This window comes from Acinonyx jubatus, chromosome E2 (assembly GCF_027475565.1).
Source record: "Acinonyx jubatus isolate Ajub_Pintada_27869175 chromosome E2, VMU_Ajub_asm_v1.0, whole genome shotgun sequence".
In the NCBI taxonomy this organism is placed as follows: domain Eukaryota; kingdom Metazoa; phylum Chordata; class Mammalia; order Carnivora; family Felidae; genus Acinonyx; species Acinonyx jubatus.
Genome location: NC_069396.1, coordinates 39,979,644 through 39,992,423, shown reverse-complemented (window position 1 = coordinate 39,992,423; position 12,780 = coordinate 39,979,644). Strand labels below are relative to the sequence as shown.

The following is a 12,780-nucleotide window of genomic DNA, read 5'->3' as shown; positions in this document are numbered from 1 at the left end:
ATGGCTCGTGACTGTCTTCTTAAGGCACTGGGTTGTTTCTCTTCTTTTCATCTTGTCCCATGTTTTTGAATGGCGTCTCCCGGTGATCAAGACTGGGCGCTAAATAATTAAACTTTGGGTTAAGCTCGCAGACACGAGGCGTGAGGTCTGATGCGTGGGAACACACACACACACACACACACACACACATGCACACACACGCACTCCATGCCATCCAGCTTCCCAAAGAGGGTCTAGCTTCCAATATTATCAGCACCTGGCAGGATGAGACTATTTTATGTAAATGGATTCATTATTATTAATTTCTGCCGGCGCTGAACGATTTATGAACTGCTTTTCGAATGTAGAAAAGTGGTTCATGAATCAGAAGGAAAAATGTTCCCCAAAACTGGCATCGATAAATAACGACTTTTATTCATGGATCCCGCCCATGGTGTCTTTTATCCTCAGGAAGGATGGGTTGGAAATTACAAAATCATTGCGGGGGGTGGGGGTCGGGGACAAACAAGGAAGTGAGGGTCACGGAATGGGAGAGGTGGTTCCTGAGGCAGTTCAGGGGGCGGCAAGGTGTGCTGGCCGACCTTACCCTCCTGGGCCTTCTTCTCCTGCAGGACCTACTTCCTCTCTCTCCCTCTTTCTCACGTGTGTGTAACTGTGCCGAACTAACATAGTTTTTCACTTCTCCAATTGCAAAGGAGATTGGGCAGGTATCCAGTCTCTTAAAAAAAAAAAAAAAAGTCTTCGGGGGCACCTGGGTGGCTCAGTCAGTTCAGCCTCCGACTCTTGATAGCAGCTAAGGTCATGATCTCGAGGTTGGTGAGTTCGAGCCCCGCATCGGGCTCTGTGCTCACGGTGTGGAGCTTGCTTGGGATTCTCCCTCTCTCCCTCTCTCTCTCTGCCCCTCTGCTCTCTCTCTCTCTCTCTAAATAAGAGAAATAAACTTAAAAAAAAAATCTTCATTTGCCAAACACACTGGATTCATTGTCCCAGGAGAGACAGCCGGGGAAAGCCACGGGCAAAGTGATGTGGCCGTCACAGGTGCAAGTTCCAGGCCTGCCTCTGGAGAGACGTGCAGAGGCTCTTTGGACCTGCAGGATAAGGACAGGAATTAAGGACTGTAGGATAAACACTGCTTGAGTGCACATTTCTAAGATCCAGAGTCAGTGGCTACAGGGCTCTTTGGTACCGGTCTTACAATATTATTTGCAGGTTCTGCCAATCAGCAAAGACCTTAAATGCCCTAGATATTCCATAGTTCACGAGGCAGATGGGCAAGGCTTTCCCAGCTTTGGCAGGCAGAGGGAATTCGAGACTGTTCCTAAAGCCCCGAGACCTTGCCAAACGGCTACCTCTCTCACCTGGAGAGAGAGATCTGAGCGATCAGTCCCCTCCACGGGCCTCCGGATGGGAACACAGCTACCAAGTCCTCCCAGGGATTTGGAAGTTCATAAGCTGTCTGCACCGGTCTCCAGAGAAGCGATAAATCAAGCTGCAAATAACCTGGAGCAGCCTGAAGCTACTGGGGAGTTACCACGGTAGGATTAATGCAAACACATACCTACTTGGGGGAAGTGGGAGTCAGAGACGGAAAAGCCATGGTTGCAATAGCGGCCCCCCACTCGACCTGCCAGCTCACTCAATCAGCTTTTGCCCAGAAATAAGCAAAAAATTGAACCATGAATCTGCTGTCCCTGCTGGGCCTCATTCCCACACGTCTGTCCTTGGGTGGCCATCTCATGGTGTGTGATTCTAGGGCTTTAAAACATTCCTTTTTAATACAACTACTTAATCTAGCGTTCCACTCCAGAAACAGTGATGTCCTTCCACACCAGAAGATAAATTGGAAAGCCAGTTGTGGTGGGATCCTGCAAGTTCCTGTGGCCATTCCCAAAGGCGCCCTGCCATCCCTACATAAGAGGTGGCCTCACGGCCATAGTTGGTTGGCTTTCCGTATTAATGAACTCTTTCCTACCTCTCAACCCTGCCGCAAATACGCAGAAAGCACTTTAAAAATAAATAAATAAATAAATAAATACATGAATTTTGTTCCTTTTTGTGGTGCACTGAGTTTATCTGTGCACCATTTCTGGGCAGCAAGTGAAGACCACTTTTCTTTAAGGGAAGAAAAACAAAGGTACAAAGACGATGGGGATCCTACCAAGACATGTCAGAAAGCTGGAGTCACATCGAGATGAAAACTTGTCATTTCTGAGTCTTCCTCTCAGAGATGTGTCCATTCAGGTATTGGATACCTTCTAGGTTCTGCCCCCATGCCGGCCCGTGTGGATATAGCCATCAACAAGACCAAAAGAGCCCCTGCGTGTCCCCAGGGAGTTTATGTTCCTGTGGCAGGAGATGACAGTAATAGGAAGCCATAATAAAATAAAACTGGATGATGAAACGGTGTATATCTGTTTCTATAAAACCAAATGGTCGAGAGAAGGTTTCCAATAAAAAGAAGGAGGGACGCCCGGGTGGCTCGGTCAGTTCAGCATCCAACTTCGGCTCAGGTCATGATCTCACGGTTCGTGAGTTCAAGCCCCACGTCGGGCTCTGTGCTGACAGCTCAGAGTCTGGAGCCGGCTTTGGAATCCGTGACTCCCTCTCTCTGCCCCTTCCCCGCTCATGCTCTGTCTCTGTCTCTCAAAAAAAAGAAATAAATGTTAAAAAAATGTTTTTTAAAAATAAAGAAAGAGACAGCAATGTGGAGAACTGAGAGACAAGTCCAAATAGATGGACAATGGTGCACATGAACATGACAAAGTCAAGGCACAAACAGGGCCAGCCCTGGACATGGCGAGGGGAAGGGTGGAAAATGACGAGTTCAGAAAAGCCAGCTGAGTCAAATCATGCCAAACCGATGTTAAGGTGCTCGAATTTTATTCTTAATGCCATGGGATGATTTGTTGGATGAGTAACCAGGAAGATTAATTTCAATTACTTTATTACCATGGAACTTCGCTGAATAAATCACACTTAAAAAATATAAATAAATAAAATAAGAAACCAAAACAGAAAGAAACATATTTTCTCAACCTATTGGCAAAACCAGGCCTCAAGGAGAAAGAGTGGATTGGCTGTCGTTAGGAAGTGAGTAAATCACCTATTGCCTTTAAATATCTCCTCTGGTCTGGTTGCTCCGACATAAGCAAACCTCTTTGCTACTCAGGACACCAAAAGGTTGTCCAACTCTGAGGAGGTAGGGGTTGAAAGAAAAGGCATTCGGGAATTAAATATGTGCTTCAATCAGTTGAACTTTTATACAGATTGACTGCAGTGAAAAATTAGAGCTTTGTGTAATCCAATAGAGTAAAATCAAATGCCCCAAATAAATAAATAGTTGTCTTTTTTTATTAGCTTTCCATCACCCCTGGATCCATTTGTAAGTTGCATTGTGTCACCTCTGTTTTCATTTGCAATGTTGCCTCTGAAAACTGTTTTGTTTATTTGAGCTCAGCAATCAGGCTTAAATGTACCAATATATATTGTTCTAAAGTGTATATTTTTTCTGTCTACCAAAGACATAGTGACTACTCCTTTTATGGGAAACCAGTTATTAATCCAATAAGTCTGCATGAATCAATATCTTTGTGAAATGACACCGTGTTCAAGTTATTTTATGTTATGTTGATGGTTAGCTAATTTTGGAATGGAGACATTTCTTCTAGAAACAGACATAGTATAATTTAGTGGTGAAAACGTCAATCACCATAGGTTGTATGTCTTTGTCCAGGCAGAAGAGGGCAGATTTATTGAAGGAAATGCAGCTATATATTCGTTGCCGTGCTGTGACCCACAACATCCACTTTGCTTATAATTTTGTTTGGCAAACTGACATCACCTGCAGTCACCAGCGGGAAGATGATGCCAAAAGTCATTGTTCTTGGGTTCTGACTCCGTAGTCTCGCTGCAGGCTGATAGGGTTACCAGTATCAGCGTGGCATCAGCATGACACAACACAATGGCATTTTTCTCTGGTGACAGGCATCTACAAAGGAAAATCTGCATGATGCTAAGAAAGTTTGTACAATTTCGTCTGGGGAAAACCCAATTCAGTAGAACTACTTTTCCTAATATCTAACGGCCCACCGAGAAGGGTCTGATCCTTGAATTCTCCATTGACTCTGAAGTATCCTCTTTCCCAGTTCCTTTCCCTCTGCCCCTTCCATCCTGCGGGTGTTTTAGCCAAGCCAAAGGAATGGGGAGAAGAAAAGGAAGAATCCAATGGCCCCAGGAGGTGAGAGACAAAGAGCCACAAACGTGGAGACGCAGACATGGTAACAACTGCTGACGAGCTTGGACAGAGAAAACTCGGAAGCACACAGGAAGTAACAGCCATTTGGGTACTGAGGTGGCCAAAGGAGTTTAACTGAGTCATAGGTAACATGGTAACTTAGGGACAGAGTTTCATCCCAGAGTGCAACGAAGTGCTCACTTGTCACGGTAAAGGCATTTCTCTTCCAAGCCAGTCGTCAACAACATCACCAGTGGGATAAGAAAGGCATGTGTGCTAACTTGTTCCATCAATGGCTGCAGTGAGTCATATTACCCAGTGTCCAGGCTCTCCCATATTGACTCTGGGCTTGGCCACGTTGCTTGCTTTGGCTCACGGCTCATCGGCAAACAGGAAGCAAACACTGGGTGGCACCTTGGAGCTGCCCTGTTGGAGCATGGTCACTTGTGAAATGGCAGGAATAGATAACATTTAAACACTGCTTTTTGGGGGCTCCCGGGTGGCTCAGTCGGTTAAGCATTCGACTCTTGATTTCGGCCCAGGTCATGATCTCACAGCTTGTGGGTTCACGCCCCACATCAGGCTCTGTGCTGACAGTGCGGAGCTTGCTCGGGATTCTCTCTCCCTCTCCCTCTGCCCCTTCCCCCCACCCTCAAAATAAATAAATAAACTAAAAAAAAACCTCTATCAACACTACTTTTTAAAGAGGTTAACACCTTTTAGATGTATTATCTCACATGTCCTCACCCAGCCCTCTGACTCAATTACTATTAGAACTAATGACTATTTCACAGATGAAGAAACCGAGGTAAAAGGGCATGGAGAAGGGAGTGCCTTGACCAAGTGACGGGCTGGATGTTAACATGGCTGGGTGAGGTTTGAGTCCAGCTGACACTCTGGCTGAGAGAGAGGTGAACCCTGTGTCTCCCTCCTAAGTTGCATTCCCCGCCCCCCAGACAGTTGCCCCACGCCCACCACCCAAAAAAGTGTGAAAACTTAATGGCTCTTAGGCAGGGAATCCTGGAGGAGTCTGATCAGTTTCTGGCCTCTGATTATTTCCCCCAAGGGTCCCCTCTTCTTGCATGGGGCCTTATTCATACTGCTCCAAACAAACACATCGGGACATTGGTGCCAGGACAACATTAAGGATGGTTGGGTGTATGTGCCACAAAAGACACAGAGTTGAAAATCTGAGAGCTCTTGCCTGAGAGCTCTGAGGGGTCTGAAGATTTTGTAGGGTGAGGGGGAGCCTTTCACCTTCTGCCTAATGGAACATATTGAAATGAGGTGTGGGCACATCTCGGCCTCCTCCAGAGCAGACAACTGCTCCTAGAAGTGTGGTCCATACGGACACCGAGGATTTAGACCCATCAATTACACCCCACACGGGACTGTTTGCCCCAGCTTTTTCGGGTCAAAGCCCCATCTCCTCCTACCCCCACTTTGTAAAGGCGCTCATAAGCTTCCAGGACTCCGGAAATTGGGAAGGGCAATATGGAAACGTGAGACACCAAGAAGGAAGCCCCTTCTCAAGACCCCCAGGATACAGGATGGGGCCACGGCACTTCTGAGCCATCCAGCCAACCTGCACGTGGTGCTTTCTCCTGCTACCAAATTACATGAATTCTAATCGATTGACAGGGTCCATCTCCCAAAGAGATGCTGAAAGCAAATGTCACCTATGGGAGGCAATGCGTCCATTGCTGACATTCAGTGGTTGCAGGATAGGGAGTTACAGATGGAGAGTGAACTCACAGAGAGATCCTGGGTGGGTGGGCTTGGGCCAGCCTCCTCTCTTCTGTCCTATTTCTTTTTTTTTTCTTAACATTAAAAAAATTTTTTTTAATGTTTATTTATTTTTGAGAGAGAGAGAGAGAGAGAGAGAGATACTAAGAGAGAGAGAGAGAGAGAGAGAGAGAGAGAGAGACTGTAAGCGGAAGAGGGGCAGAGAGAGAGAGGGAAACACAGAATCCAAAGCAGGACCCAGGCTCTGAGTTGTCAGCACAGAGCCTGATGCAGAACCTGAACTCACAAACCGGGAGATCATAACCTGAGCCAAAGTCAGATGCTTAACCGATTGAGCCACCCAGGTGGCCCAAGATTTTTATATTATTATTATTTGCGAGAGAGAGAGAGAGCGCACAGGCACACAAGCAGGGGAGAGGGGCAGAGGGAGAGAGAAAGAGAATCCCGAGCAGACTCCACACTCAGTGTGGAGCCCGATGCAGGGCTCCATCCCACGACCCTGGGATCATGACCAGAACTGAAATCAAGAGTTGGATGTTCAAAGGACTGAGCCACGCAGGCGCTCCCCTTCTGTCCTATTTCTTGGTTGTGGGACAGGACACCTTAATCCCAACTTACCCAGACTCCACAGTCCAAACCCCGGACCCAGGGTAAAGTCAGAAATGAAATCTTACGAGCTTTCTCTCAATCTGAGTGTCTCTCAGACTCCAGACCTGGTCTACAGGTGCCATTCATTCCCTGGAGAGAGAGGCCTCCCCCAGGGCAGACAGTGCAGAAGCTGCCCCCAACCAGCTGGGACAGATGCCTGCCCTCCTTTCATCCCTACTGGTGTTTAAAGACATCATCTGCCCAAAGACACCTCTTATCTTGAGCCCTGTCCCCTGGCCCCCAGCACTTAGGTTCCAATTCCAGCAAAAAGGGTTTCTGTGGTTCCTCAAAGACTCAGAAAGCCCTGAGGTCGGAGACTGGTATTGTTCCAGAGGTCTTGTGCAGGCTCCTTTTTCCCAGGAAAGGGCCCATCTGAAGGCAGATTGGAGAGACAGGAGTCTTACAGGAAATATTCTCAGTCCTGCCAGGGTTCCCTTCCCTCCTTTCGCATCTCTGGGTTCCTTTAATGAAATGTTCTCCATCCCAGGCAGGAAAACCATTTCCCTGCAAAATATGAAATCCATTGCTGAGCACTGCAATGAGAATTAACCTTGATTACCGCAGTAATTTACTAATCAAAACTGGAGACCTGCTAATCAAGCTGGAATTGCCAGCTGCTTGATTTTTATAGTAACATAACCAAAATTGAACATTTGGTAAACAAGGGGTGTGGGTCTGATGGGGAGACTGGAAGAAGGGGAGGGAGGGGCAGGGTCTACCAGGCCGGAGGGCGGTTGGCGTTTGTGCCATTGACCCGTCAGCAGGTAGAGCGGAAACAGATTAAACACATTAACCGATGGAAATGCAGAAGTTTCTCCTGAATGGGACAGCCCATTGAAACGCATGTAAGGGGTGAGATGGGGAACAGGGAGCTTTTTCCCAATCTGGCTTGTCCCAACCTGAGTTGGGTTCTTCTAGAAGCCAGCCCTTAGACAAGGATACTAGTGTTCACATTTATTTGGCTGGTAACCCCAGAAGACATCAATGGGAGAGCAAGAAAGGGAGAGAGGAAAGGAAAGGCAGGTAATACAGGAGGCATCGGGAGTAGGTTACTGCTGTGGGCAACCAGACGCAGGTCTGCTGAGACTCACTGGGACACTGTGCAGAAGAGACCACAGATTGGTCTCCCGACCCCCCAGGGTGGCGGGAGCTATTATCAGGCAAGGGATGCCCCCAGGGGCGTTACCTTCCTGGTCATGGAAGGACACAGAAACTACCAGCATCCACCTCTGCACCCCCAGCCCCAGATCTCACAGGACTGCCTCAAGAATGTGCCAGCTGTCCCAAGACCTCTCATCTTGGCCTTGAGAAAGGACATGGAGGTTTTTCCCCAGTGAAGATAAAACAGATCATGCATGAGAGTCCCAGGAGCTGGTTGCAGGGCTGAGCCTGGAGGAGAGACCAGGGAGAGAACTAGCCAGCGGTGGGGAGGCCTGGAGGGCCTACGACGCCCAGAGATGACAGGCCGCCATTTTTAATGTAGCAGTGAACAAGAAAGTTCTGAGCAGTCCACACAACAGAAATAGCACCGGAGGCATTTGTGGGAAGGCTCTCTGCCTAGAAAGTTCTCAGAGTCTGGAAAGACCCAGAGGATGGGGAAGAAATCCCTCTGAGCAATTTATTGGCCACTGACTTGTGGTGCCAAGGAGGTATTGATATGGAGAGACTCACCATCCAGCACCATGGACAAGGAGACCAGGGGTTCCCGGACAACTTTCTTCCCCTGTTCACATCTGCTCTAAAGCACCAGAGATAGTAGGAACCTGCCCAGAAGGCGTCAAAGGGTTGAGTGATGGGTACTATAGTTCTGCCCCCTGCTCACCCCACATCTCTGTCTCTGTGAACTTGAGCTCAAGCAGCATCCAGCAGGAAAGCTACCGGCGGCCCTTCCTGAGAATCAACTCCAAGAAGGGCTCCCTAGGGAATGTGGTCAGCGAACACCAAAAGAAAGGGATCCCAAGGCTGCTGCGGGTACAGGGACATGTGTCTAGCTGACCTCTACCCTGTCAGCCTCCTATGCTGTGTACGGCCTAGGAGCCAAGGCTGGTCGCTCCTGCTGTTGTTCTCTACGTAAACATGGCTCGGATGCTTCTTTGCTTCTCGGAGGTGAACTGGACATCTGACTTACCTCACTATTACTTACCCCTTTCCCTGGCGATGGGCAGTTTGGTTCATTCCACCATGAACATCCTTCCATGGGACTCCTTGAGCAGTGTTGTTCTAGTGGATACTTATCCAGAGATAGATGTTCTGGAAGGACAGAAGATCTGCACCTTTTCTGTCATACTAGGTCTCACCAATCTGTTCCCTTAAGGGTCTGTGAGATGTGTAGCCCCACTCAGGCTGCCCCCCATCCTCCCCCTCGCCCTTCCCCCCCAGCGCTTTACATCACCAGGTTCCAAAGTTCTGCCAATTTGGCACAGGTGATGCTGCTATATTTTACACGTCACGTGCAGCTGGTGAAAATCGAGCAACTTTGCGTTTTCGGCCATTGGCTCTCGTCTAAGAGGTTCTATGCTTTGCCCATCTTTGCGCTGAGATGTCGGTCTTTTTGCTGTATTTTGGATGCCAGCGCTCTTAGTGATTTTAGAGGCTGCAAGTCGTGGAGGGCTTTTTCTCCTCAAAATTCTCCTCCTCCTTTCTCCTCATTTCCAGCATCCAGGTACTCCCTGGGAAGTATCTCTACGTCTGGCACACTCTGGGGACTTTTCCCCCATCTCACCTCCCGAAAGCAGAAAGCGCCGAGTCTGACACTTGCTGCTTAAGAAGCTAAGTAACCCTTACAATCTGCTTCCTTGGAGCTTTGTGATTAATAAAAGCCATGAGTTCCGAGGACTCCAAAGGACAGGGCTGTCTTGGGTTGCACATGCTCGGACCTCTCCTCTGGTGTGTGCAGTGGACAGGATTAATTAATTAGTGAACCCCCTCAACCTGAGCCTGGATTCGTTCGGCCTCAGAATCTTTCCTAATAGTCATGGCCACCGCGACGCCATTGAGGTTGGCACGGAAGAAAATCTATATACTGTCATTGCCCCGGTGTAATCAAGTACATGTTAATCATCCCAGTTAGCAAGGGAGTCAAAGCCTCCCCACCTGACAATGATTATCTTATCAGAGTTTTCATTAAGAAGAAAATCCCAGCTAATTTCTTTGACCTCACCGTTTGGGAATATGATCCTCACCAGCCAACATGGAGCAAGTGGTTACTATGTGCCAGACACGGTATGAAATGTATTTTCTCGTTGGGCCCGATGGCAGCTACTTACGTGGAATAGTGTCACGTCACAGGATAAAGGCAAAAATGGTCCCTCTGCTGTTCTCAACTTGACCCTTCTTCTCGTAGACCTGGGCTGCCAGGCACCAAGTCGTCTTTCCGCCTGAACCCTGGCGAGGTAGTTATCTTCTGAGATGTTCAAGAGCTTACTGGAACGCGGTGCGTTTTCTTGTTTCCCTGATCTGGGGTGTAGGTCTCAGCCGGCAGGAAAAATGATAGAATGAGGTCTCAGTGGGTAGTCATGCCCACCTGGGGCAGGTGCCAAGGGTGCCCCGGCCAGATCTGCCTGTAGCAGGTGCTATGAGCTATCTCTGGCTGCCTTGACTATACACATCCCCTAAGAATTGTCCTCAGTGCTTGGGAGTCACGTCGCCTGGAGATACCTGGGAAATAACCCCCTTCCTCCTTGAGGTGGCCTCAACCAATGGCGGACTGAAACAGGAATTTGAAAGCCCACACCCCTTGCCTCAAGGTGGGGCAGCTCTTGGAGTCATTGACGCTCCAGACCTCCTTCCCCATGGGGCTGAGGGTAGACTCGAGCTGAACGCGTTTCATTGCCTGGCTTCCTCCCCTCCCCTCCCCCGCTTCCTTGTCCTCCCCTCCCCGAAGATTCCATACCAGAGCACTCCTTCCATAAATCCTTGGCCTGAATTCTCTAGGTACACTTCGTTCCAGCATCAAAATTTCTGAGTGTCTTTAGTTTAAAAACCACTGGGCTTTATTCAGTTATAAACTACCCAGAAAACCACCCAGTTCTCTCCTTTTCCTTTGCATGCGCAAACATGCTAACATGCTAAAAGAGTTCTTTTGTTCCTGCATTCTCAAATACCCTGTTAAAATCGGAGGCAGACGTTGCCAGACCAGTTGTTGATATGGAAAACCCAAGTCACAGATAAGATAACTTGCTCCCAAAATCTCCACCTGGCAAACGTCACAGGTCACCTGGTATTTGGGTTGAACGTCCTCTTCTTTCAAGCTGCTTCAGTGTGACCCTTACTCACCACGCCTTTGCTTCCCAGGGTCGGAAGTCGAACCCTGCCCTAATGTGACAAATGAGCACCCCCCATTCCAGTTCAGCCAAAACCATCAGGAATTTTCTGGGTGCTCTCCCTGTTCCAGGGGCTTCAAGTTCATATATTTTAGGGGCTGGCTGGGCAGCTAGTCAGCCTTTGCTGCCTTGCCTCTCATCTTGCAGGCTGCCTCCTGGACAAAGCTTTATTTAACTCTCTGCATCTCGCTAGCGGGAAGGAAGTATGCGCAACGACCCCAGGACAGAGCTTCTGGTCAACCTGTCCTCTCCTGCCCCGCACCTCGGGGACAGGTGCCTGCTTTTAGAATTGCATTTCAAAGCAACAGACTCGCTGGAGGTTGCCAGGTGGAAAGGCATATCGAGAGAGCAACTGAGCAGCGATTATTGAAAGCCCGAGTTTGTTTCTCTCCTTTGCATCGGTATCTGAGATAATGACTCTCTCCGGGGAGGTCGGTGAACCCTGTGCACTCAGGACTGCAACGTGAGGCTGAAACTTCAAAATGGCAGAGCACGAGAGGGGAGTTTCCGTGTTGCAGTGCGGTGGTTTCCAAGTTCATGCCAATTTATTCCCCAATCAAGAGCAATCCGCCTCACTTTGCCAAATCACGCAATCCTTCTCCCCCCCCCCCATTCCGTCAAGGAACGGGAGACGGTAACAAACAGCATGACGACGTCACAAATCAATTTTATTGAAAACGTATTAGGTTTCAGTAAAACCGAAGGATCAGACACCGGAAGAGAGGAAGCCGGGGGAGAGGAGACAGCGTACCAAGATTTACTTCTGAGTGCTACAAAATATTGAACTAAAAATAACATTAAAGATGAAATTTGTAATGAATCTCAAGCTGCTAAATTCCCCAAGGCTGGGTCTGCCAAAGGCTTTGCAGCAATCCTCTGTTCTTTCCTGTCTTTATTTAAATATTTTATACAGTTGTATGTGTTCATGTGCAGCGTGAACTGTCATGTATATTTCAGTCCACTCTAAAATGGATCTTAGGCTGCCTCCAGCTGAGCGCCGCACGGAGCGGGTCTGAGCGGAGAGGTAGGTTGGAATGAGGCTAAATGGAGACAGATACTTAATGCACTTGTTGTGTGCTTAGATTTGGCTGTCACGGTTTCCGCCTTAAACCTGATTTGTAAATCTCTGGGTCTTGTGACATTATGGCAAGATGAGATGTGCGTAAGGCCCCCATTTAGCAGGGACGTTGATGGACATAGGAGTTAAAGAGAGTGGTTGACGGAGAGCTAGCCCGGATTCGGACCCCGAGGCTTAATGCTCAGCCGACGAACCCGCTCCGTCGGTAGCCGTAGTATTTCATGCTTTTCTGTACATTAGACTTTGCCAAAGTGAACTTTTGGAAGAATAAAGCATTTCCAAGATAAATTCAATTTTCCCGAGTGTTGAACTTAACTTTCTATGTCACTTAGTGATTTACTCGGGTCTGGGTGAAAGCATGCATTTTGCTGGTTCTCACACCGAGGGGGGCCGATGGGGGGTGGGTGGGGAAGCCAGTGAGAAAGCGACAGAAGACCACAGGGCGGTGGGTGTGGGGGGCCTGGGAGGGCCCTCGCGGACTCCTCGCACAAAAGTGGGGAGCGGGGGTGGAGCTGGGGACACGCCCTCCGTGAAGTTCCCGTTTGGTCCCGCAGAGGGGGACAGGCTGGGTGCCTGGCACACCCCAGCGCGGCACGCACGACCTGCCGAAGCTGCCAGTTCTGGGCGTGGAAGTGTAGGGGTGGGGCGGGGTTCCTTGCAGCCCCCTTCCCTTTCACAGCCTGCTGCCCAAGTACTGCCCAGATTCAGCCATCAGCGCCCCTGGAGGTGCCTTGTCCTGCGGCCTGAACAAG

General features: G+C 48.9%; 1 long non-coding RNA gene across 2 annotated transcripts; it reads right to left on the bottom strand.

Annotated features, from left to right (window-relative positions):
• Positions 1-394: 394 nt before the first annotated feature.
• On the bottom strand, positions 395-10,495 carry LOC113595349 (uncharacterized). 2 transcript variants are annotated; one of them, XR_008293592.1, is made up of 7 exons: positions 9,895-10,495; positions 8,772-8,878; positions 7,033-7,132; positions 4,436-4,660; positions 3,842-3,988; positions 2,159-2,343; positions 395-1,088 (listed from the first exon to the last, which is right to left on the bottom strand). It is a non-coding gene; the product is annotated as an uncharacterized LOC113595349 (long non-coding RNA). The 2 variants fall into 2 exon arrangements; XR_003415845.2 differs by having other exon boundaries at positions 3,842-4,660.
• Positions 10,496-12,780: the final 2,285 nt, after the last annotated feature.